Consider the following 24,027-nt stretch of genomic DNA (forward strand, 5'->3'; position numbering starts at 1 on the left):
TCATAGGCCATGTTTGCTTTGGCTAGCAAGTCAGGCAAAGTACTTCCCACATGCCAAACTAACTTAACCTGGCCCCTTGGACCCATTTCCATCCCTCTCAGTATCAAATTGGTTTACTGAGCAGAGATTGGATCAGATGCTACTTGATGCTTGGTGCAAATAACCTTGAGTCCTTCACAGTAATAGTATGGAGTCTCATTCATTATCTGCACTTACATCCTGCCCAAATTTGCTACCTGAGCATTGGTTCCTGTCTCCAATTCTAAAGCCTCCTTAATATGGTGAGAAAGGCTTTCACCTTGCCTAACTGATGGGTCATATCTCATATAATGCATGCTTCCAAATGCCTTTGCTTTGATGCGTTTAATGGCTTAATAACCTGTAAATCACCTGGTATTTGAAGGCTGTTTAAATTTTTCAACCATTCTATTTCATGAATTCTTTTTACCTGGAGAAAAATGGGGACTGTGTTTATCATTTAAAGAGCATTGCCAATTCTGAAAGAGTATATCTGTGGAACATATTCCTTGTAGTAGTGCAACCTTAGGGAGAGCTTTGTTAAGGATCTGGGCAAATTAGCTCACAAAGGATTCATCCTTCTCAGAAGATCACTCTTAAAAATGCCCCTCCATGCCATGCTGCATAGAAGAAAGAAAGATTTATATTTATGTAGTGCCTTTCACTACCAGTGGACTTATCAAAGTGCTTCACAGCCAATGAAATACTTTTGAGGTGTAGTCACTGTTGTAATGCAGGAAACAGGGCAGCCAATATGCACACAGCAAGCTCCCACAAAAAGCAATATGACAATGACCAGATAATCTGTTTTTGTGACGTTGATTGAGGGATTAATATTGGCCAGGACACCAAGGAAAACTCTGTTCTTCTTCAAAATGGAATCTTTTACATCTACCAGACAAGCAGGCAGAAAGGACCTCGGTTTAGCATCTCGTCCAAAAGACGGCACCTCTGATAGTGCAGCACTCCCTCAGTACTGATTGCCAGCCTTGATTTTTGTGCTCAAGTTCTAGAATGGAACTTGAAAGCAGAACCTTGTGACTCAGAGGCAAGACTGCTACCACCTGAGCCTCAGCATCTATATATTCACCCAGATCCTCGATATTCCCTTCACCTATTCTGTAATGGATCTAACTTAGAAATGGTCTGTCCCAAATCAGATACTCAAATTCTCAATTATTTCCTACCTCTGCTGTAGGGTTGGGTTGGGCTGATATAGGATATTGTCATTAATCTCTACTTTCCTGAAGTGCAAGTATTACAGGATATTGAATACATCATCTGCCTCTAATGCAAGATCGAGGATTAGGAAACACTAGAAAGTTCTGTTTTTTTATTTCTGCTTTTTATTGAACTAAGCCAATTATGTAATCTAACACAAAAATACTTAGGATACAGACATCCTTTCATACAATATGCTAAGTTCTGGGTTCTAATGGATTCATGAGATGTCATTGGCTCAACATACATTATTAGTCAATATCTGTGCAAGCGTTAATAGACATGGATATATTAGTAGGCAGTTAACAAGTATCTATCAGGCCTATTCCAACATAATTAAGCAGTTGACTACAAACTCACATTTGGGACATTTAGCTGCCTCCTGTGTTCCTGCAGTGACAGATTTCAGGCACTTTTCCACCACTTTTATAGCCATTTCATTGCCAATATATGGTCACACTATTACACTTCATCTATGTAGCCAAGTTTTAGCCTATGACCTTTAAAATGACAACTTTGTTGGGCATCATATGATCCTGAGGTCATCAAACATAGTGATGAACAGGCACAATTATGGGGGATTTATTCTTATCAATGTCCCACTCCATTGTCTAAAGTTATCAACCTTTTAAACAATGGCTAACTATAGTTGCTTACACATGTTTCTTCCTGACTATTGGTATAAAGTGAATTAAAATATTCTTCTTGTATGGTTGGATCAAAATGTTTTTATTCTGAATTAAGGATTTCAGAAAGACTAACTTTGTTAGAATTCATTATTCATACAGATGTCATTCTGCCTTGCTTTCAGTGAGTAACACTACAAATGACACAACTTTGCCTATTTCTGTCCCTGCCTCTGCCCAGATGCAACTGAAACCCTTGTGCATTTGTCACCCTCCAGACTTGACTATTCCAATGTTCTCCTGACTGGCTTGTGATCCACCATCCTCTATAATCATCAAACAATCATTCAAAACTCTGCCGCCCAAATCCTAACCAATATTCCATTAAAAATTACGTTGCTTTGTGCGGCCAGCTTTCTCAGTATGTGATTCCTTTAAGTTTATTTTTTCATGGTTGCCCTGCGGCCATGCACTCGTGTGGTATTTATCACGGGACAACGCCTTCTGGGCAGCCACACACCCATGCAGATTGATGGGAACATTGATCCTAACCCACACCTGTGCTCCACTCCTTCTGAAGGTGCTGACTCTTGGTGGGGCATAGGGCAACAGGTAGCAGCATTGCACTGCTATTTCCTGAATGTCTACGCATTGAGGCTGTCAGTGAACTGGTCTACAATGGGAACCTAGCATCTTCGAATATGACTCTGTCCTCAACCATCATTCATACAGCCACAATACCAACAGAGATCACTCGATAACAATCCGCAATGGATAATTTTCTGGCTAAATTTCTCATCCCTTGTCCCATAACATTAAATGATAAATTATAAAATTACTAAATGGTAAATTATCCTTGCTCATCTTTGATATGGTGGCCATGGGATCTTTTAGGTCCACCTGAGAGGGCACACATACCCTCAGTTAATAGTTCATCTGACAGATGGCATCTCCAACAAGGCAGCCTTCCTCAATACTGCACTGGTGTTTCAGCTTAAATTGCTTAACCAGCCTAACATGGGACTTGACTTCACAACCTTCTGACTCTAAAGTAAGAGCACCCACCACTGAGCTAAGGCTGACAGAATAAGTCTGTACCGTGATTTATAAGCTGGAGCTGGATAGTTGTACTGCAATGCCAGATCTTGAATCAATTAATCTATGAAGTTTGCCACTGCCTGAAAGGTGGTCCCAAAACCGTTGCATCATAATGGCTGCAGTGACAGTCTCCTCAGCCTATGAGCTGCTATCCACAGTATTACTTCAGCCTTTATTTCCACCCTTCTCCAGTCATTAGGCCCAAATATATGCTTCTGATTTAATAGGTGCGACTGAAGCCAAAAGGCATCAGGAATAAGCATTGGTTTTGTCGTTGAGATCGATGTATGAAGAGTGTGAGGCTTCGAGTCTTACTTACATTCTCAGGAATCGATGGGGCTGAAAACAGGAAGGCATCTACTATGGAGGACTCCATTTGAACAACTACATCAACTTTCAGACCATAGACTGTTACCAAGGATGTTGATTAGGAAGGTCAATTTGGTTGATAAAAACAAAAAACTGCGGATGCTGGAAATCCAAAACAAAACAGAATTACCTGGAAAAACTCAGCAGGTCTGGCAGCATCGGCGGAGAAGAAAAGAGTTGATGTTTCGAGTCCTCATGACCCTTCAACAGAACAGACCCTTCTGTTGAAGGGTCATGAGGACTCGAAATGTCGACTCTTTTCTTCTCCGCCGATGCTGCCAGACCTGCTCAATTTGGTTGATGAGCTGGGAACAGATTTCCTTGAGGAAACCTTCCCAGGGAAGGTGCCACACGAGGAGGAACACCAAATGGTCATTGTCCGACATCAGATACTTTTCTGTTTGTACAATCACTGCTGTAGCCAGACTAACACTCGATGGATGATGTTAGCCTTAACATTTCATCTGCATTTGGAAGAGTAAACAGAACTCATTAGGTAAGCTTACGTACAGAACTAAAGCAGCAAGCAAGCAGCAACTGTGGGCTGTTGGGTTGGACAACTCAACAGAACTTTAAACAAAGCAGAAAGCTAGGCTTAGAAGTATCTACAGTCACGGACTTGCAGGGTGAATGTACCATGTGATGTGGTTCTAAGCTGTACAAGGCCAAAAAAATCCCTGGGCAGCTTTGGTTTCCTGAGTTATTTGATAAAATTCCAAGGCAGGATTTGGAACACAATAGTTGGCCTGCAGGACTGCAGGGTTATGGGAAAGAAAGCCAGCCAAAGCTCCACTACCTCATTACCATACAGCTGACCCGCTACTAGAAAACGCCAGCACCCCAGGAGGACGGTCTCTGAATGGAGAAACCAGCTGGACTTTGGCTGTTCAGGTTCACATGTGTAGAATGGCCACTTGGGCAACATAATGGAGGGCCCCATTTGGTGTGAATCCCTGCTCCATTATGTCTCAGTGCTTCCAGCAGAACAGAGCTACAACTAGTGGTGGGGGGGGGGGGGGGGGGGGGAAGGGGGATGTGTGGGTGTGTGCATGTGGTAAGCATATGTTTGGATGGTAAAATATATCTTCTGCTCCCATGGAAGCTAATAACTGAAAGCAACTTCTTGTCAGTGCCTTCATATGGTGCAGAGAGGAAGCATCATGTGACTCGACCACAAGCATCACTCAAAAGACAAAAGGTCTGAAGTTCTACAAGTCTTTGGCAAGTGTAATGGAACAGTACTGCCAACCAAGCAGATGCTAGGTCATATATTCTATCACAAGTCCAGGGGAAGAGGGTCAATTGCACGCTTAGGATGGGCTGTAGCTATCTGTAAAGGTGAATGATTGCTGTCAATTACAAAAGAAGACTTCGGACTGGATTTTGTGGGCCTGACAGGGGTCTTGCCCACTGGTTGGAGAACTGCTGGGGAACCTGCGTCAATTCTGTGGGGGAAGCCCAATAGATTCAAGTGCCTTTCGGGCACTTAAGTGGCCACCATTAAGGCCTCCCCAAGATTGAGGTCCCCGGCAATGGGAGTCCCGCCCGCTGAATGCTGCTGACCAGTCAGAGGCTGGAAGTTACATATCACTGCCAGTGCCAGTGGGAATGGTGGCAGCTGGTGGCACTGTACACACTAGAGCCCCAGAAATGTTATGGGACCCCAGGTCAAAGTTGAGTGAAGGCGGGATGGGGATTGCTGGATGGAGGTCATGGGAGGGGTAGAGGAGGCAAGGGTGGTGGGGTGGTGGGTGCTTTCAGTGACTCCCCTTCTTCCCCATGTTGGATCCTTCAATTGGGCACAGAGTGGCTGATAATGAGGGCCCCCTCCCTCCCCTCCCCTCCCCTCCCCTCCACTGGCTAACCCAATAGGATTTGCTAGGCAGCCTTCCAAGTGTGCGGGAAAGCCATTAAATCCCTGAGCACCACAAAATTGCTATGGCCTCAGGGATAATGAGTGTCTATTGGCTCATTAATGAGCCTAAATATCATCCCACTACCAGCAGCTGGGAATTCTGTGTCAGCCCCTTCGACCTTTTGACTTAATCGTGGGGGCTGGGGTCAGGAGGTGGGATGGGGTGGGGAGGGGGTTGGGTTGGGTTGGGTTGGGGTGGGGTGGGGAGGGGGCTGGGCTTGGGCTCGGAGGTGGGGACGGGGGCTTCTCCCATTGCCGGAAAATTGACATGGGGTCTCTCCTGCAGTTGTGTGCTTGGCTGCTACTGTTCCCGCCATGATAAGCTGCACTAAATCCATCCATATCACTATTGAAAACTTATTTAGAGGTATCCTGTCATAAACAGATTAATCTATTACAGTAAAACAGTCTCAGTATTGGGAAACCTTATCAAACTGTGATTAAACAACCACAAAGGAACAGTGTCACCATTATGACATTTATGTTCCCTATTCATGGAATAGCTGAAACTTAACATGAAAGTCATTGCAATAAGTTTATTAGAACATGTACACAAAAGTCTCAATTGAGCTTACACAATCACAAAAAGCAAAGCCTGTAGATCTAAGTACAAAGTGCCTCCAATTCCCAGGACTATGCATAAAACACAGTTATGTGCACTTTTTTGCCTCTACTTTCCAATAAATCATGTACTTCTTTTTATTGTCCCACACAGCATAGGCATAGCCCTGAATCAGAATGACACTTGACTTTCTATAATGCTGAACACTATCGGAATTGATCAGCTGGACTTTGAATAACCTTCTCATTTAGTACTTTGGCCTATTTCATTGAGACACTTCCCTTCACTCTGGTAGCCTTGTGCCAATTGGTTCCGGCTGACAACACAAGAGCCCATTTACAAAGACTCAACACTCTCTAAACATGCTTCCAAACAGCTATTAGAGCCCACATTTCCTCTATAATGACGCTTTCAGCATACAAATCGAAAAAGTTTTAATCAGAGCTGTATTTTTAATTTTAACCAGAAGATCATACAAAGGTACAAAACTTGCAGGCAGCGAAAGATCAGATAGTCCATCAAGCCTGCTCCATGGCATATGCGGTTGGAGCATCGTGACTTCCTACTTGCATCCACTCCCCTTTTTTATCTTCACGCCCATCTAATGTACTTTTCCTGAATTGCCTACAGCAGTATCCAGGAGATTAATATTTAATTCTTTGAGGCTCTAGGGAATTCCATGGGGTTGGTCTGTTCTGCAGCTTTGCAGTCCAGTCTATTTCTATTGCATTCTGACATTCAATCCAAGAAAAATTCCATCAAGAAGTTGCTGGATAAACAAATGATTTTTTTTCTCTGTTCTCTATTCCAGGAATGTTGATGTTAATTGTGGAAACAACTCATTCAGCACGGGACAGAGGCTGAAAGCGACACGTCCTTTAATAACAATGAGCATTTATACAGCAGTGAATCAGCCCATGCACTTCCATGGAGGTCTTATTGAGCTAAATTTGCCACATAAGGAGGTATTAGGACAGGCAATGAAAAGGCTTGTTCAAAGAAGTAGGTTTTGAGTAGCATCTTGGAGGAGAGAGTTGTAGAGAGGAAGAGAGGTTTAGGGAGGGAATTTCAGTGTGTAGGACCTAGACAACTGAAAACACAGCCATCGAAGGCAGGACAAAGGCAATTGGGGATCTGTAAGAAGCCAGAATTAAAGTAGCACAGAGATCTCGGAGAGTTGTAAGGCTGGAAGAGGTTACAGAGATATGGAGAGGCAAGGCTATGCTGAGTTTCACACTTCATGATAAACCTAAATACCAAGCCATCAGAAGAGTCCCAGCTCAATGTAGCTTAAACAGTTTCTTTGTTTCTTGTGGAATGAAAATCTGCTGTTTGTTTCATCAATCACTTGTTTCACATTGCCTGAAGTAATCTTTCCTTTAAATTACCTGGCTGTAAATGAGTCAATCATGGTGACCTCATCATTTTGATGTCCAAGAAATGAGGGGAGGTTTGTGCTTAATTTTAGTTTATCATGTTTCCACCCTCCTTTAGAAGAGATTGAACGATATTAATTACCATGGGCAATGCTTAAAAAAGTTTAAAATTGTCATATCATAAAAGCATAGGACCAGGAGTAGGCCATTCAGCCCCTTCAGCCTGCACTGCCATCCAAATATATCAGTGCTGATCTTCCATCTTAACTCCATCTACTTATTTTTTCTGTAGCCCTTAACAAAAATCTACCATCTCTGTTTTGGGGTGGGGAAAGGGTTCTATATTTCCACTGCCCTTTGTGTGAAGAAGTGCTTCATGACATCGCCCTGAAGAGCCAAGCTGCAATTTTAAGGGTTGTGACTCATTAGTTTGGAATCTCCTAACCGAGGAAATAACTTCCTGCATTTTACCTCATCAACCGCTTGAATCATCACCATCAGTTCTATTAGATCACCTCTTAAATCTTCTATACTCAAGGGAATAAAAGGCAAGTTTGTGCAACCTGTCTTCATAATTTAACCCTTGCTGAGGTGCAGTGCCCAGAACTGAATAAGATTATAACTTCATAAGAAATAGAAGCAGGAGTAGCCCACTCGGCCTCTCGAGCCTGCTCTGCCATTCAATAAGATCATTGCTGATCTGATTGTGGTCTTAACTCCAATTTCCTGTCTGTCCCCCATAACCCTTAACTCCATTGTTGATCAAAAATCCATCTAACAAAGCCTTGAAAATATTCAATGAGTCAGCCTCCACTGATCCCTGTGGAAGGGAATTCCAAAGACTAACGACCCTCTGGGAGAAAAAAATTCTCCTCATCTCTATCTTAAATGGGAGACCCCTTATTTTTAAAGTGTGCCCCATAGTTCTAGATTCTCCCATGAGAGGAAACATCCTCCCAGCATCTACCCTGTCAAGCCCCTTCAGAATCTTATATGTTTCAATAAGTTCACCTCTCATTCTTCCAAACTGCAATGAGTATAGGCCTAACCTGCTCAACCTTCCCTCATAAGACAACCTTCATCCCAGGAATCAGTCTCGTGAACGTTCTTCGAATTGCTTCTGATGCAAGCATATCCCTCCTTATGTAAGGAAATGAAAACGATACACTGTACTGCAGGTACAGTGATTCTCGCCAATACTTTGTACAGCTGCAGAAAGACTTCCCTACTTTTATACTCCAACTCCCTTGCATAAAGGCCTACATTTCATTTGCCATCCTAATTAGTTGCTGTACCTTCATGCTAACCTTTTCTAATTCAACAGGGACGGGGAACCCCAGTCTGAGGGTCAGATCTGGCCCATTGCACTTTTTCATCCGGCCCACAGGGAGATTTCAAAACCTGCCCCCACCACCCCCCGAATTCCACCCCCCCCCCCCCCCCCCCCCCCCCCCAACAACGGTGTTGCACTCTGGGCTAGCTGCCACTGTGTTCTGGTGCTTGAGTCTTGGTCACAGTCACCAGAGGCCCAGGCTATGGGGAGAGAGCAAGGCCCGAGATCCAGGAGCAGGAGCGCAGGGCAGGGACAAGAAGCTGCCAGCTGCCAGCTGCCGATCAGGTGGTGAAATGTGAGTAACCTGTGGTGGGGGAGAAAGGGAGCAGGACATCTGGCCATATCGGCAGCAAACCCTTACTCCCCCTCCCAGTTCCATTGGCATCCAGGTCAGGGCCTCAGACCCTGCAGACTGAGGAAGAGGCCCAGGCTCCTGTCCCAGGTGCGTCTTTGGACTGGGAATTGGCTAGAACCTTGCATTGTTAAGTCGGTGCCCTGGACTGGTTTGGGAGTAAGACAGAATGGGAAAGCAGATGGGGAGAGAGAGAGAGAGAGGCAGAGTGGGATGGGGAGAGAGAGACAGGCAGGCAGATAGAGTGGGAAAGTAGAGAGAGAATGAGAAAGGAAAGCAAGCAAAAAGTTGAGTTGAATTTCAGGGGTGATGTGATTGAGACACAGAAGCTGTGCTATTCATTAAGGAAAAGCAAACTCAGCCATCTCATTAAAGCAGTGGGTGAGTTGAACATTTCAGTATTCTAAAAAAGGTTGGTGTGTATGTGTGTATGTGTGTGTGGCCTGCGACTGATTTTGTCTATGTGTGAGAGGTCCTTGATAAGAAACAGGTTCCTCATCCCTGATGTACAAGGACACCCAGATCCCTCCATACTGCAGCATTTTACAGTCTCTTTCCATTTAAATAATATTCTGCTTTTCTATTCTTCTTGCCAAAGTTGACAACCTCACATTTCCCACATTATACTCTATCTGCCAATTTTTACCCATTCACTTAACCTATCTATATCTTTTTGCAGACTCTTTGTATCTTCCTCACAACTTGTTTTCCTATCTATCTTTCTGTTATCAGCAAACTTGGCTACAGTACAGTTGGTCCCTTCATCCAAGTCATTAATGTAGATTATAAATAGTTGAGGCCCTAGCACTGATCCCTCCCCTGGTTACAGTTTGCCAATCTAGAAATGATCTATCTATCTCAACATCCTGTTTCCTGTTCGTTATCCAATCCTCTATCTATGCTAATATATCACTCCCAACATAATGAACTCTTATCTTGTGTTGTAACCTTTAATGCAGCAACTTATTGAACGCCATTTGGAAATCTAAATACACCATCTCTATTGGTTTCTTTTATCCAACCTACTTGTTACTTCCTCAAAGAGTTATTAAGAGTCAGTAAATTAGCCAAACACAATTTCCCTTTCACAACACCACGCTGGCTCTGTCAGATTGTATTATGATTTTCTAAATGTCCTGCTACTGCCTCCTTAATAATGGATTCCATTATTTTCCCATGACAGATGTTAGACTAACTGGCCTATAGTTTGCTGCTTTCTGTCTCCATCCTCTCCTGAATAGTGGTGTTACATTTGCAGGTTTCCAATTCTCTGGGGCCTTTCCAGAATCTCAGGAATTTTGGAAGATGACAACCAATGCATCCACTATTCTGCAGCCACTTCCTTGATGACCTAGGAGGCAGGCCATCAGGACTAGGGGACTTGTCAGCCTTTAGTCCCCTTAATTTTTCTTGTATTTTTTCTATTTTTTCTCTAATGATCATGATTGTTTTAAGTTCCTCCCTCCCTTTTGCCTCTTGATTTTCTACTTTTCTGGGGTACTTTCTGTGTCTCCCACTGTGAAGACAGATACAAAATACTCATTCAAAGTATCTTCCATTAATTTGTTTCCTGTTATTAATTCCCCAGTCTCACCCTCTAAAGGATCAATGCACAATTACTTTAGCTACTCTATGCAGTCCTCTAAATGGGGTCTAACCAGGGCTTTGCGTATCTGTAATGTACCTTCCACAATGTAACATAACAAAGATAAAAAATTTCCCTCTGGATTTCAAGAGAAGCCTGTTTAATTTAGTGATATACAAGGCAGAAAGAACTGTTCTATCAGCTAGGTCTTGCACACACTCCTGGTGGCGGAAAAGAAGATCACCACTCTTAACCAGCTCAGCCACCCATTCCCCTGCCCATCATGTCAAGGGAAATTCTGCCCTAAGGAGGTCTCAGTGGAATGCACAAAATGCCCAGGCAGCAAGGGAAATCTTGGCAGCACTCAAGAGAATGGTAATAATCCTCCAGGGGATCAATTATTGTCAAAGAACTCGTACCCTTCAGGTCAATAAAATTAATTCACCGGCAAGGTTTCTTGAGGCCAGGTGAGGGGCCTCAAAGTCTCCTGTCAGAGAGGCTGGGAGTCATTCTGATGACAACCAGCATTTTGGGGCAGATGCTTTTAAAATATTCCTACTGGATCATTGTTTCTGCCCCCCAGCCCCTGCACCCTCCTCCCCCTCCAAACCCCACAGGAATTTAAATCCTGCAATCAGAATGGCCAGCTTCAGCTACAAGTAGATAGGGATTCCGCCTCCCTCACATTCATGTTGGCAGAGGGAGCCCCTAGTAATTTCACTGCTGTTCATTTCCAATTGTTTAACCACATCTGTGGTACCCTTTGTTCAAAGGCCTTCTCATGTGCAGCATTCATAGTTCATGTCGATATGCAAATAAGGAACAGGAGTAGGCCACTCAGCCCTTCCAGCCTGCCCTGTCATTCAATAAGATATGATTGTAACCTCAACCCCACATTCCACCTACCCCTGTTAACCTTTCACCCCCTTGCTTATCAAGAATCTATCTAGCTCTGCCTTGAAAATATTCAAAGATCCTGTCTCCATCACCTTTTGAGAAAGAGAGTTCCAAAGAATCACTACCCTCTGAGAGAAAAGCTTTCTCCTCAGCTCTGTCCTAAATGGGCAACCCCTTATTTTTAAACAGTAACCCCTAGTTCTAGATTCTCCCGCAAGAGGAAACATCCTCTCCACATTCACCTTGTCTAGACCTCTCATGATCTTATAAACTTCAGCAAGTCACCTCTTACTCTTCTAAACTCCAGCGGATACAAGCCTAACCTGTCCAACCTTTCCTTATAAGACAACCTGCCCTTTCCAGGTATTAGTCTGGGAAACCTTCTCTGAACTGCATCCAATACATTTACATCCCTTCTTAAATAAGGAGACCAATACTGTACACAGTACTCCAGATGTGGTCTCACCAATGCCCTGTATAACTGCAGCATAAGTGCAGAATACTTTTGTATTTAATTCCCCTCGCAATAAATGATAATACTCTATTCGCTTTCCTAATTACTTGCTGTACCTGCATACTAGCCTTTTGTGATTCATGTACTAAGACACCCAGATAGCTCTGCATCTCAGTTCCACACTAGGGACAAAGATGTAATCCTATATTGCCAGCTACACATCTATAGTAGAGGCAGTTCTAAATAGACTTTCTCTCTTGCAATTTTAGTGAAATCTGGATAAAAACTTTTATAAATAATCATAAACAAAGACTCATCTGGAACTTTCAAGAAAGGAAGACTTGAATATTCCAGAAAAAAGAGACATGTGTCCAAAGCTTTTCACCTTGCACTCATCAGGACAAATGCAAGAATGCCAAATTTCAAATAATCACAATTCATACTTCAGGATTAAAGGATGCTGATTGGTTGGCAAGTTGACTGTGAGTGGCTGAGGTGTTGCCATGGAGAAAGCAACTGGGAACTATGGCTCCCCAAGCTCCCACAGTATAGCTTTAATGCCTTCCATTTCTGTGTCAAATCTGCAAGGTGAGCAAATAGCTAGGGCCCTATTTACAAGATTGTTGGTAAGGCCAATATTAGTGTATGGAGCTATACGAACCCCAATGTGTATATTGACCAGTGAATATCATCTCAAAAGTGAATTTGAGGGCGGAAAGAAGGATATGCTTCTTTCATGGCCTCAAGATATCCCAAAACACTTTGCAATCAATTACATGGAGGTGGTGGTGTATTGGTACTGTCTCTGGACTAGTAATCCAGAGACCCAGGGTAATGCTCTAAGGACCTGGGTTTGAGTCCCACCACAGCATCTGGTGAAATTTGAATTCAATTAAAAAAGAAACTGGAATAAATCTGATGATGACCATGAAACCATTTTGTCGATTGTTGTAAAAACCCATCTGGTTCACTAATGTCCTTTAGGGGAGGAAATCTGCTGTCCTTACCTGGTCTGACTTACATGTGACTCCAGATCCACAGCAATGTGGTTTACTCTGAAATGGCCTAGCAGACCACTCAGTTCTCAAGGGAAATTGGGGATGAGCAATAAATGCTGGCCTAGCCAGTGATCCCCACACCCCATGAACAAATAAATCAATTAAGTACTTTTGAAGTGTGGTCATTGTGGTAGGAAACACAGCAAGCTTCCACAAACAGCAATGTAATAATGATTAATTTATTCTTTTGATTGTGTCAGTTGAGTTGTAAACATTGATCAGGACAGAGGGAGAACACACAGTCATTTTTTGAATAGTGCCATGGGATCTTTTACAACACCACAGGGCACAGATTGGATCTCAGTTTAACATTTCATCTGGAAAAAGCCATGTCCGACAGTGCAATCCTTATTACTACACTGGATAGTCAGTCTCAATTATGCGTTCGAGTCCCTGGGTGAGACTTGGATCCATGACCTTCTGAGAGGTGTGACTGAGCTATGGCCAATGCCTACTGAGTCCACCAAGAGTCCTCATAGAATCCTTGAATGGTTACAACACAGAAGGAGGCCATTCTGTCTGTCATGTCCATGCCGGCCGGCTCTCTGTAAGAGCAACTCAGCTAGTCCCATGCCCTCCCCTTTTCTCCGTAGCCTGGCAAATTTTTTTCCCTTCAGATAATTATCCAATCTTCTTTTGTAGGCCACGATTGAATCTGTCTCTGCCACACTCTCAGACAGTGCATTCCAGATCCTAAACACTTGCAGTGTAGAAAAAGTGTCTCCTAATGTTCCCATTGCTTCTTTTGCTAATCATCTTAAATCAGTGCCCTCTGATTCTCAATCCTTCTACCAATGGGAACATTTTCTCCCTATTTATTCCGTCCAGATCCCTCATGATTTTGAGCACCTCTGTCAAATCTTCTCTTCTTCAAGAAGAGAAGCCCCAGCTTCTCTAACCTATTCACATATTTGTAGTTCATCACCCCTAAAACCAAAGCCATAAAACTTATCTGTGCCCTTCCTAAGAGCTTCACTTTCTTCCTACAGTGCTATGCCCAAGACTGGGCACAATTTTATTCTTTCATGGAATGTGGGTAGTTGTTGGCAAGGCCAGCATTTGCTGCCCCATTGCTAATTGCCCTTGAGCTGAGTGGCTTGCTAGGCCATTTCAGAGGGTAGTTAAGAGTCAACCACATTGATGTGGGTCTGGAGTCACACGTAGGCCAGACCAGGTAAGGATGCTAGATTTCCTTCCCTAAAGGCACATGAGTAAACCTGACAGGTTTTTACAACAATCAATGATAGTTTCATGGTGACTATTTCTAAGAGACTAGCTTAATATTCTAGATTGATTAATTGAACTTAAATTCCACTAGCTGCTATAGTGGGATTTGAGCCCATGTGCCCAGCACATTAGGCCAGGTCTCTGGATTACCAATCTAGTGACATTTCTATTGTACTACCCTCTTCCCTAATGCTTCAGTTGAGGCCAAACCAATGTTTTATATGTGCTTTATATATTTCAGTGGTCAAATGCATTGTCCAGATTTGAACTGAATCTTTCAGGCAAAGACCCCCAGTTAAATTCCTCCATTGTGATGAATTATAGGAATCTGCCTGTAGCAGCAGTAATTGGTTCCAGCAGCTATGGGACAGGGGAGGGTTGAAACAAGTGCCTGCTCCTGACTGCTGTCCAGTAACCCCCGCTGGTAAGTATTTGTGGACTAAGGACATGATGAGACTTGGCTGTGATGCTCCCTATTGTCAACATCCGCTGACACTCACTGGCCAAGCTCCCAGTTGTGTCAGCATTTGTACAACAATTTGTGCCTTTGGGAGATAAGAATATATATATATATATATATATACGCACATATATATATATAATATATATATGAAAGTTAACACTATCTGTTCAGAAGCTTATTAAAGTTTGAATAAAATCTGAATACCTGTGAGGTTTGTTTTCACCATAGTTGATGATCCCAGACGGAAGGTGTTCTAATATATTAAGGGAAAAAGGTGAATGCAGAATATTACTTTTAAGTTAGATTGTGTGGTTAGAAAAGGATAGGTTCAAAAAGATAATTTGACAACTGCTATTATGGAACTCTTCACACAGAGTGTGGAGAATGGATGTGCTCATAGAACAATCTTACAACAGTGATTAAACTTCAGAAATGCTTTCTTGACTGTAAAGCGCTTTGGGACATCCTGAGGTCACAGAAGATGGAATTATAAGTGCAAGGATTTTCTTTTCTTTAATGGTGGTAAAACCACTGGAATTATTTAAGAAACCATTGTGTACTGAAATGGGGAGAGTGAGTTTTGGTGCATTTGGATGAATGAAATTGACCTGCATAACCTTCCTCATCTGTGACTTCTCATACATGACCTTAACATCGAAAGCTTGACTGCCATCCATGTGGAGGGAGAAAAATAACTTTAAACCTAAATTTTATATTTCAGAATAGAAAGGAATAGCATACAGCTCATAGCAATGGATCTAAGCTGTCAGTGTGATCTGGGTCTCTGATCTGACCTCACAATCACGTAAAAATATACAATTCCACAGATAGAGTGACTGCAGAAAGTGGGGAGTCAGATATGCTATTCCAGCTGGCATCCACTTCAAATTCTGGGAAGAAAGTGTTGATTTCAAATTTATAAATTGGTGCTTTTTCAGGGGGAAAAAAGTGAGAAGAGAGTTTCTGGGGCAAAAAGGGAAAGTGAAACAGAAGTACAGTTTAAGTAGTAAGGAGCGTTAACTTAAGGATCGGTTCATGCGCAGACTAGGAGGAGGGTGGAGACAAACTGGGACTGGGATGAGCCTGGAGTTGTGCTGTTCACCCCAGCCTAGCAGACTCTAAGAGGGTCTGAGAGAACAAGGACCTGAATGTTACGAGCTGCGGTAAGAGAGGTTCCCCACTCTAATTTCAGCCTTTTTCTGCTCTGCGTTTTCAGGAATTTTGTGGGAATGTAGGCGACGCCCCCCCCCAAAAAAAGCTTTTCTGACTCGGGTGGGTGGAGAGAACTGTCCTGTTCAAACGGCACAGATTTCACACCTCGGCAACAGATTTAGTGGGACAGGTTTGAGGGGTGGGGGGGGCTTGATTTCATTGGCGGTTTAAAGGGCTTCAGGTACACCAGGGCAGTCCAGTCGGACGGGAGTTTTGAACTATTCCGATAGTTTAAATGGGTTGGTATTGGGGAGAGTTTTAAGAGGAACCAGAAGGAACGGGGACAAGTTTAAGTGAGTTCATTGCGCAGATGTGTCATGAAGCAGTGGGGTTTGGGCTGTGAAGTATCAAGTTAAGAGAGAGGGCAGCCTCCAATTTTCGGTAGGTGACCGTGGGGCGGGCGGGCGGGCGGTAAAGGTTTATGTCGTTGCAATGAAGTTTTCTATGAGATATACAGAGCGACTGTGTCCAGTGGCTCCTACAGAGGATTTACTCCCCATTCAGGGTTGGCAGTGTGTTTATTTCAATGTTCGATTTTATTTTTAACTAAGTCCTCCGCCATTCCTGGATGCCGGTGTGTACAAGTGTGTTTTAATCCTGTGTGTGTATGTATGTGGTTTTTTTTTGGTCTAAGGCTCCCTCCCGAATTCCTGAATGACAGGGGACTTGGGGAGTCCTGGGACAAGTGAGTCACTGGCTGGCGAGCTGCTGCTGTGTTTAACGGTGAAGGCACTGTGTCCGAGGACAGAGAACAAGTTGGGTAAGGAGAGAGTGTTTCTTATGCCAGCGATTGGTGCGGACGTGCAGCTAAACCTTGCTCCCCGCTATTGACCCTCTTTTCACTCGCCGTTGGTCACCAGGGTTTGCTTCTTAGCCCAGGGTGGGGAATGGATTCAGAGCACGTACCTGCCCATTACCGAATAGTGCGTTGTACAGGTCGGGGGTGGGATAAGGAACGTGTGTGGGAGCCAGGAACAAGCAGTTCTTATCGCTTAAATAAGTTGGTATAAACACACAGGAGGTCTTGTAGCGTTCCTGCCTCTGAGCTAGCAGCTTTTGGTTCGAGTCCCAGTGCAGGACTTGAAGGCGTGTCTATAACATGACCTAGACAGGTTGGTTATGTCTGTGGCAGGTGGTTGGTTAGAAGTGTACTGGTGCCCCTCTGGCAACAGGCTAGCGGTGGTATGGAACCAGATGTAAGCACGTGCTTTGATAAAAGCAAAATACTTCTGGAGGTTGGAAATCTGAAAGAAAAACAAAATATGGGAAAAGTTCAGCAGGTCTGACAGCATCTGTGGAGAGAAAAGTAGAGTTTGATGTTTCGAGTCTGTATGACAGAGAAGTGGAAATGTGATGAAATTTATACTGCTTAAGGTGGATGGGGCAGGTGAAGCTGGATAGAAGGCCAGTGATAAGTGGGGGCTTACCGACTGGAAATGTCAACCCTGTTTTTCTCTCCACACATGCTGAGTTTTTCCAGCATTTTTTGTTTTTTTTCTCTCTAAGCATTTGCTTTGTCTGCCCTCGTGTGCCACTAGGGGAAGCAATTTAAAGATAAACAAATAATTTAAAAATTTAAGATTTAAGTAAATTACAAATTTTATTGATTATTCCATTGGATTAGAAAGCTCCACTGCCCAGAACACAATCCGGGCTTGCACATTGCAATGCAGTACTGAAGGAGTGCAGCACTGTCTGAGGTGCTGTCTTTTCAATGAGGTATTAAACCAAGTCTGAATGAATCATGGTCCTAACAGAAGAAGGGCTGGTGCCCTGGTAAACAGTGCATCAATGTCACTGAGAGTGGACTGCCTGGTTGTCATCATGTTGCTGTTTGTGGGAACCTTGCTGTATGCAAAGTGGCTGTTGAATTTGCCTCTGTAAAAACAGTAACCACGTGTCAAAAGTCCTTAATTGATTTGAGATGTTGCGGTCATGAATGGTGCTATATTAATGCCAGTTCTTCTCTCTCAAAAGTTACAGTTCCCAATGCAGTGTAAAAAGTGTTAGGTTTAAGAAAAGGTGGGAAGTAAATTGCCTGCAATGGAGATATGATCTGCCTAGATGAATGCAACTCCAACAACAATCAAGAAGCTCGACACCATCCAGGACAAACCAACCTGCTTGACTGGTACCCAATCCAGCACCTTATACCTTCAGTCCCCCCACTGCCATGCACAATGGCAGCTTTGTGCAACATCTACCTGCTCGAGGGCAATTAGGGGTGGGCAATAAAACCTGGTCTAGCCAACAACACCCATATCCCAATGACAAATATTTAAAAAACGAGTCTGATTACAAAGTTTATTGCTGAAAACTGTCACTTGAGCAAATATCTTTTTAAAAAATGGGTTGTTGGGCATTGGCCATTTTTGTATGACTAATGTAGGGATGGATGGAATCAACTAATTGTTCTATTAAAGAGATCCTTTTTAAAAGTGCCTGTGCTCTGGAAGATATCCCACATAATATTACCACCTAAATTCCACAAGACTGGGACAACAGCAAATCTAGTCTGTGATTCTGTTCCTGGTTTTTATAGCTTCTCCTCCACCAATGGTTAGAGAATATATGATGGAAACTGTCTTTTTGGTTCGTAAAGGTGGGTTTAACTGCTGACTCTGCTAGTGGACTTGCAAGATTTCTTTAGGATTTTCTACAACTGTGGAGTCCAGAAAATTTCCTTTAAATTCTCTTGCTAGATGCAACACAAATGGTTGGAGTTGTTCCAAATTAACTAGTAAGCCAGACAGTTCATGAAATACTATAGGCTGATCTCTATCAGTCATACGTTTTGTCTATTGTTTCTTTCTCCCTCCAGTTTATTAGGCATTGTTCAAATATACAGTGACCTATTTCTGTGTGACTGGCTGCCTAGTTCAGAAAGTGATGATGCAGATATTGTTAACTGATCCTTTCCTCAACTCTGTGCAGGTTGATTTGCAAGATTTGTCAGTGCCACATTGTGATATACTAACACAATAGAAGCATTATTTAAATTATTGTGCATTTTGGAAGTCACACTTGGTTTAAGAGCAAATTGAAGAAATGACGTAGCATCTGATCACAACCTTGCAACATCTCAAAGTGTTTCAGAACCAATGAGTGACTTGCAAATTTTGGTTTTGGGCAAAGGCAGCAAACAATAAACACATAATCAAGTCCCACAAACAGTGAGTGAGGAAAAATGACCAATTATGCTCCTTCATTGGTTCCTTCAGCTGCCTAGGTCCTAAGCACTGGATTTCCCTCCTTAAACTTCTCTGCCTCTCTACCTCTCTCCTCCTAAGATACTCTTTAAAACCTACCTCTTCGACCAGGTTTTCGCTCACCTCTCCTAATATCTTCTTACGCGGCTTGGGTAACAGTCCTGTGAAGTACTTTGGGACATTATACTCATAGAAACATAGAAAATCGAAGCAAGAGTAGGTCATTCAGCCCTTTGAGTCTGCTCCACCACTCAATATGATCATGGCTGATCCTCTATCTCAATGCCATACTCCCGCTCTCTCTCCGTACCCCTTGACGCCTTTAGAGTCCAAAAATCTATCTATTTCCTTCTTAAATATATTAACTGACTTGGCTTCCATAGCCTTCTCTGGCAGAGAATTCCACCGGTTCACCAGCAACTGAGTGAAGAAGTTTCTCCTCGTCTCAGTCCTAAATGGCCAACCCTGTATCTGGGGATTGTGACCCCTTGTTCTAGACCCCCAAGCCAGTGATATCATCCCTGCATCCAGTCTGCCCAGCCCTGTCAGAATTTTATGTTTCAATGAGACCTCCCCACTGCACACCCCCCCTTCCTTTGCTTTCTCAACTCCAGTGAATACAAGTCTAGTCAACCCAATCTCTCCTCATACAACAATCCTATCATCCCAGGAATCAGTCTGGTGAACCTTCATTGCACTCCATCAATGGTAAATATATCCTTTCTTAGGTAAGGAGACCAAAACTGCGCACACTACTCCAGGTGTGGTCTCACCAAGGCCCTGTACAGCTGCAGTTAGACATCCTTGCTTCTGTGCTCAAGTCCTCTTGCAATGAAGGCCAACATAACATTTGCCTTCTTAACTGCTTGTTGCACCCGCATGCTTGCTTTCAGTGATTGGTGCACTAGGACACCCAAGTCCCTTTGTACATCAACATTTCCCAATCTATCACCATTTAAATAATACTCAGCCATTCTGCTTTTCCTACTGAACTGGATAACTTCACACTTATCCACGTTATACTGCATCTGTCGTGTATTTTCTCACTCACTCAGCCTGTACAAATCACCTTGAAGCCTCTTAACATCCTCTTCACTACTCTCATTTCCATCAAGTTTTGTGTCATCAGCAATGTTGGAAATATTACATTTGGTTCCCTCATTGAAATCATTGATGCATATTGTGAATAGCTGGGGCCCAAGCACTGATCCTTGTGGTACCCCACTAGTCACTGCCTGCCACTCTGAAAATGACCCATTTATTCCTATACTGTCCAGTAGCCATCTCTGTTAAAGGCAAGTGATAAATGCAAGTTGTTCATTTATTTTGCATGACATTGGCTAAGGGAGGATTATTGGTCAAGATAATGGGAGAATTCTCCTCCTCGTCTAACCGTGTGTTGGGATCTTTTATACCCACTTTAATAGGACCTCAGTTTAACATCTGAGGTGCCATCTTTGAGATGAAATGTAGCACACTCTCGCTACTGTGAAGTGTCTGACTAGTGCCTTGTTCAAGAATGTAGCACTGGAACTTTTGAGAATGGAATGATACCGGTAATTCCAAAGCATTAAATACTAAAAATATCCCTGACAGATTTACGTAGGTGTAGGAGCAGTTGGAACAAGCTGCCTTTGATTATTGCCGGTTGGCAAAGAAATGTTTTGAGCCAATTTGAAGTTATACTGGTTAGCTGTAAACCACAATGATGCTGTGATATTTCTTGCCCCCACCTCCATAATTATAAAAACATCTTTCATATCATGTTGAATCTGTATCTGCAATGACCTGAATCTGAGACTGTGATGATGTGCATTGGCTTTATACTTGAATAAGGAAATCATGAAGTTTAATCAAACTAGCTATTTTAGTAGCAGCTATATTTTTTAGGTATTTCCTCCTCAATTTCTTTTTTCTCCCCTCTCCCTCGCTGGAATCGGACAGGAGACTTGTTTAAATGAAATGTAAGTTAGGGCATGGGGAATTGCCCTGGAATGATTCTTAAGGTGTCAAACATGTCTTAGTAGCAGAACACTCATCCTGAGTCAGAAATTCATGGACTCAAGTCCCACTCAAGAGAGGGCACATAATCCAGACTGACATCAGTGCTGTACTTGGGGAGCGCTTCACTGTCAGAGGTGCTGTCTTTCAGATAGGATGCTAAACTGCTTGGCCTTCTGGGATGTTAAAGATGACATGGCACTATTGGAGCAGTGGGGCTCTCCAGGTGTCCTGACCAACACTAGTACCACTTCTTAGTCGGTCCCTCAGGGTCGAGGATGACTTGCTTCCACACTAAAAATGAGTTCTCGGGTATGACTGAAGTGTCCAATGCACAACCTACAGTCTGTGCCACGGGTGGGGGCAGACGGTGGTGTGGAGGAACAGGGTGGGTGGGGTGCCCGGATTGCCACGTGCTCCTCTCGCTGTCGGTGCTTGGCTTCAGATAGCCCATGGCGATGAGACTCGAGGTGTTCAACTCCTTCCCGGATGCTTTCCCTCCACTTGAGGTGGTCTTGGGCCAGGGATTCTCAGATGTCGGTGGGGATGTTGCACTTTTTCAAGGAGGCTTTGGGGGTTTGGGTCCTTGAAGCATTTCCTCTGCCCTCCTGGGGCTCACCTTGTGTCGACGCTCTGATTGAGTGCTTGTTTCAGGAGTCTCGTGTCAGGTATGCGGGTAATGTGGCCCACCCAGCGGAGCCGAAGAAGCGTGGTCAATGCTTCTATGCTGGAGAGGTTGGCCTGAGTGAGAACACTGACGTTGGTTGACCCAGAGATGCAGTGTGACCAACATTTATCTCTGAATCAACAACAAAACAAGTTATAAAAGCAAAGAACTGCGGATGCTGGAAATCCAAAACAAAAATACCTGGAAAAACTCAGCAGGTCTGGCAGCATCGGTGGAGAGGAACACAGTTGACGTTTCGAGTCCTCATGACCCTTCAACAGAACTAAATAAAAATAGAAAAGGAGTGAAATATAAGCTGGTTTAAGGTGGGGTGTTTGGGACAAGAAGAACTAGGTAGAGGGCCAGTGATAGGTGGAGATAACCAAAAGATGTTACAGACAAAAAGACAACGAGGTGTTAAAGGTGGTGATATTATCTAAAGGAATGTGCTAATTAAGGGTAGAAAGCAAGACGAGCAAGGTACAGATAGCCCTAGTGGGGGTGGGGTGAAGGAATCTTAAACAAAACTAAAAGGTAAAGATAAAACAATGGATGGAAATACATTTAAAAATAATGGAAAGAGGTGGGAAAAGAAAAATCTATATAAATTATTGGAAAAAACAAAAAGGAGGGGGAAAATTGGAAAGGGGGTGTGGCTGGAGGAGAGAGTTCATGATCTAAAATTGTTGAACTCAATATTCAGTCCAGAAGGCTGTAAAGTGCCTAGTGGGAAGATGAGGTGCTGTTCCTCCAGTTTGCGCCGAGCTTCACTGGAACAATGCAGCAGGCCAAGGACAGACATGTGGGCATGAGAGCAGGGTGGAGTGTTGAAATGGCAAGCGACAGGGAGGTCTGGGTAATGCTTGTGGACAGACCGAAGGTGTTCTGCAAAACGGTCACTCAGTCTGCGTTTGGCCTCTCCAATGTAGAGGAAACCGCATTGGGAGCAACGAATGCAGTAGACTAAGTTAAGGGACGTGCAAGTGAAATGCTGCTTCACTTGAAAAGAGTGTTTGGGCTCTTGGGTGGTGAGGAGAGGGGAAGTAAAGGGGCAGGTGTTGCATCTTCTGCGGTTGCAAAACCCTGCTCTCATGCCCAGATGTCTGTCCTTGGCTTGCTGCATTGTTCCAGTGAAGCTCGGCGCAAACTGGAGGAACAGCACCTCATCTTCCGACTAGGCACTTTACAGCCTTCCAGACTGCTTATTGAGTTCAACAATTTTAGATCATGAACTCTCTCCTCCGTCCCCACCCCCTTTCTGTTTCTTCCCCCTGCTTTTTGTTTTTTCCAATAACTTATATAGATTTTTCTTTTCCCACCTATTTCCATTATTTTTAAATGTATTTGCATCCATTGTCTTATCTCTACCTTTTAGCCTTTTTTGATTGCTTCACCCCATCCCACCCCCACTAGGGCTATCTGTACCTTGCTTGTCCTGCTTTCTATGCTTAATTAGTACATTCCTTTAGATAATATCACCACCTTCAACACCTCTTTTGTCCTTTTGTCTGTGACGTCTTTTGGTTATCTCCATCTAACACTGGCCCTCTACCTAGCTCTTCTTGTCCCAACCCCACCCCTTTAAACCAGCTTATATTTCACCCCTATTCTATTTTTACTTCTGTTGAAGGATCATGAGGACTCGAAACGTCAACTGTGTCCCTCTCCGCAGATGCTGCCAGACCTGCTGAGTTTTTCCAGGTATTTTTGTTTTTGTACTAAAAACAAGTTACTATTTCATTCCAGTTTGTGTGACTTTGCATGCAAATTGGCTGCTGAATTAGCTGCATAAAAGCAGTAAATACAGTTCAAAAGTTCTTGGCTGTGAAACACTTGGGACATCTTGAGGTCCTCTTAAGGTGTTGTGTAAATACATGTTGTTTCTTTCCTTGGGTGAAGAAGAAACAAGTTCTGTCACTTGTGAACTGTGGTCTATTTGATGTACATTTGAACTTATAAGTGACTTGATTGAGGTGCTGGCTGGGATTTTGTAAACAGCAACAACTTGTATTGATATAGAGGGTTTAACACAGGAAAAACCCAAAAGTGCTTCACAGAAGTTTTATCAAGCAAATTTCACACTGAGTCACATGAGATATTATGTCAGATGACCAAAAGCTTGTTGAGAAAAGGGTTTTTTTTTTTGGAGCATCTTAAAGGAGGACAGAAAGGTAGAGAGACAGGGAGGGAGTTTAGAACCTTGGCAGCCGAAGACACAGTCACCTTTGGTGGAGTGCTAAAAATCAGGCTGCTCAAGAGGCTAGAATTGGAAGAGATCATTTCTCTGAGTCTTGGGGTTGGAGGAGGGCTGAGGCAATGGAGGGATTTGAAAGCAAGGGTGTGAATTTTAAAATGGAGGCATCGCACATCTGGAATCTGACATA

General features: G+C 43.3%; 1 protein-coding gene across 3 annotated transcripts in view; it reads left to right on the forward strand.

Annotated features, from left to right (window-relative positions):
• Positions 1 to 15,585: 15,585 nt before the first annotated feature.
• The window catches only part of sgms2a (sphingomyelin synthase 2a), a 77,453-nt gene continuing 69,011 nt past the window's right edge, over positions 15,586 to 24,027 (forward strand). Inside the window, exons 1-2 of one of the 3 annotated variants that reach the window (XM_041185612.1) lie at positions 15,586 to 15,717; positions 16,401 to 16,526. The gene's annotated coding sequence lies outside the window, so the exon portion shown is untranslated. Of the gene's footprint in view, positions 15,718 to 16,068; positions 16,148 to 16,400; positions 16,527 to 24,027 lie in introns of those variants that run through there. The other 2 variants (XM_041185605.1, XM_041185620.1) reach the window with 2 other exon arrangements.

Source organism: Carcharodon carcharias, chromosome 1 (genome assembly GCF_017639515.1).
Source record: "Carcharodon carcharias isolate sCarCar2 chromosome 1, sCarCar2.pri, whole genome shotgun sequence".
In the NCBI taxonomy this organism is placed as follows: domain Eukaryota; kingdom Metazoa; phylum Chordata; class Chondrichthyes; order Lamniformes; family Lamnidae; genus Carcharodon; species Carcharodon carcharias.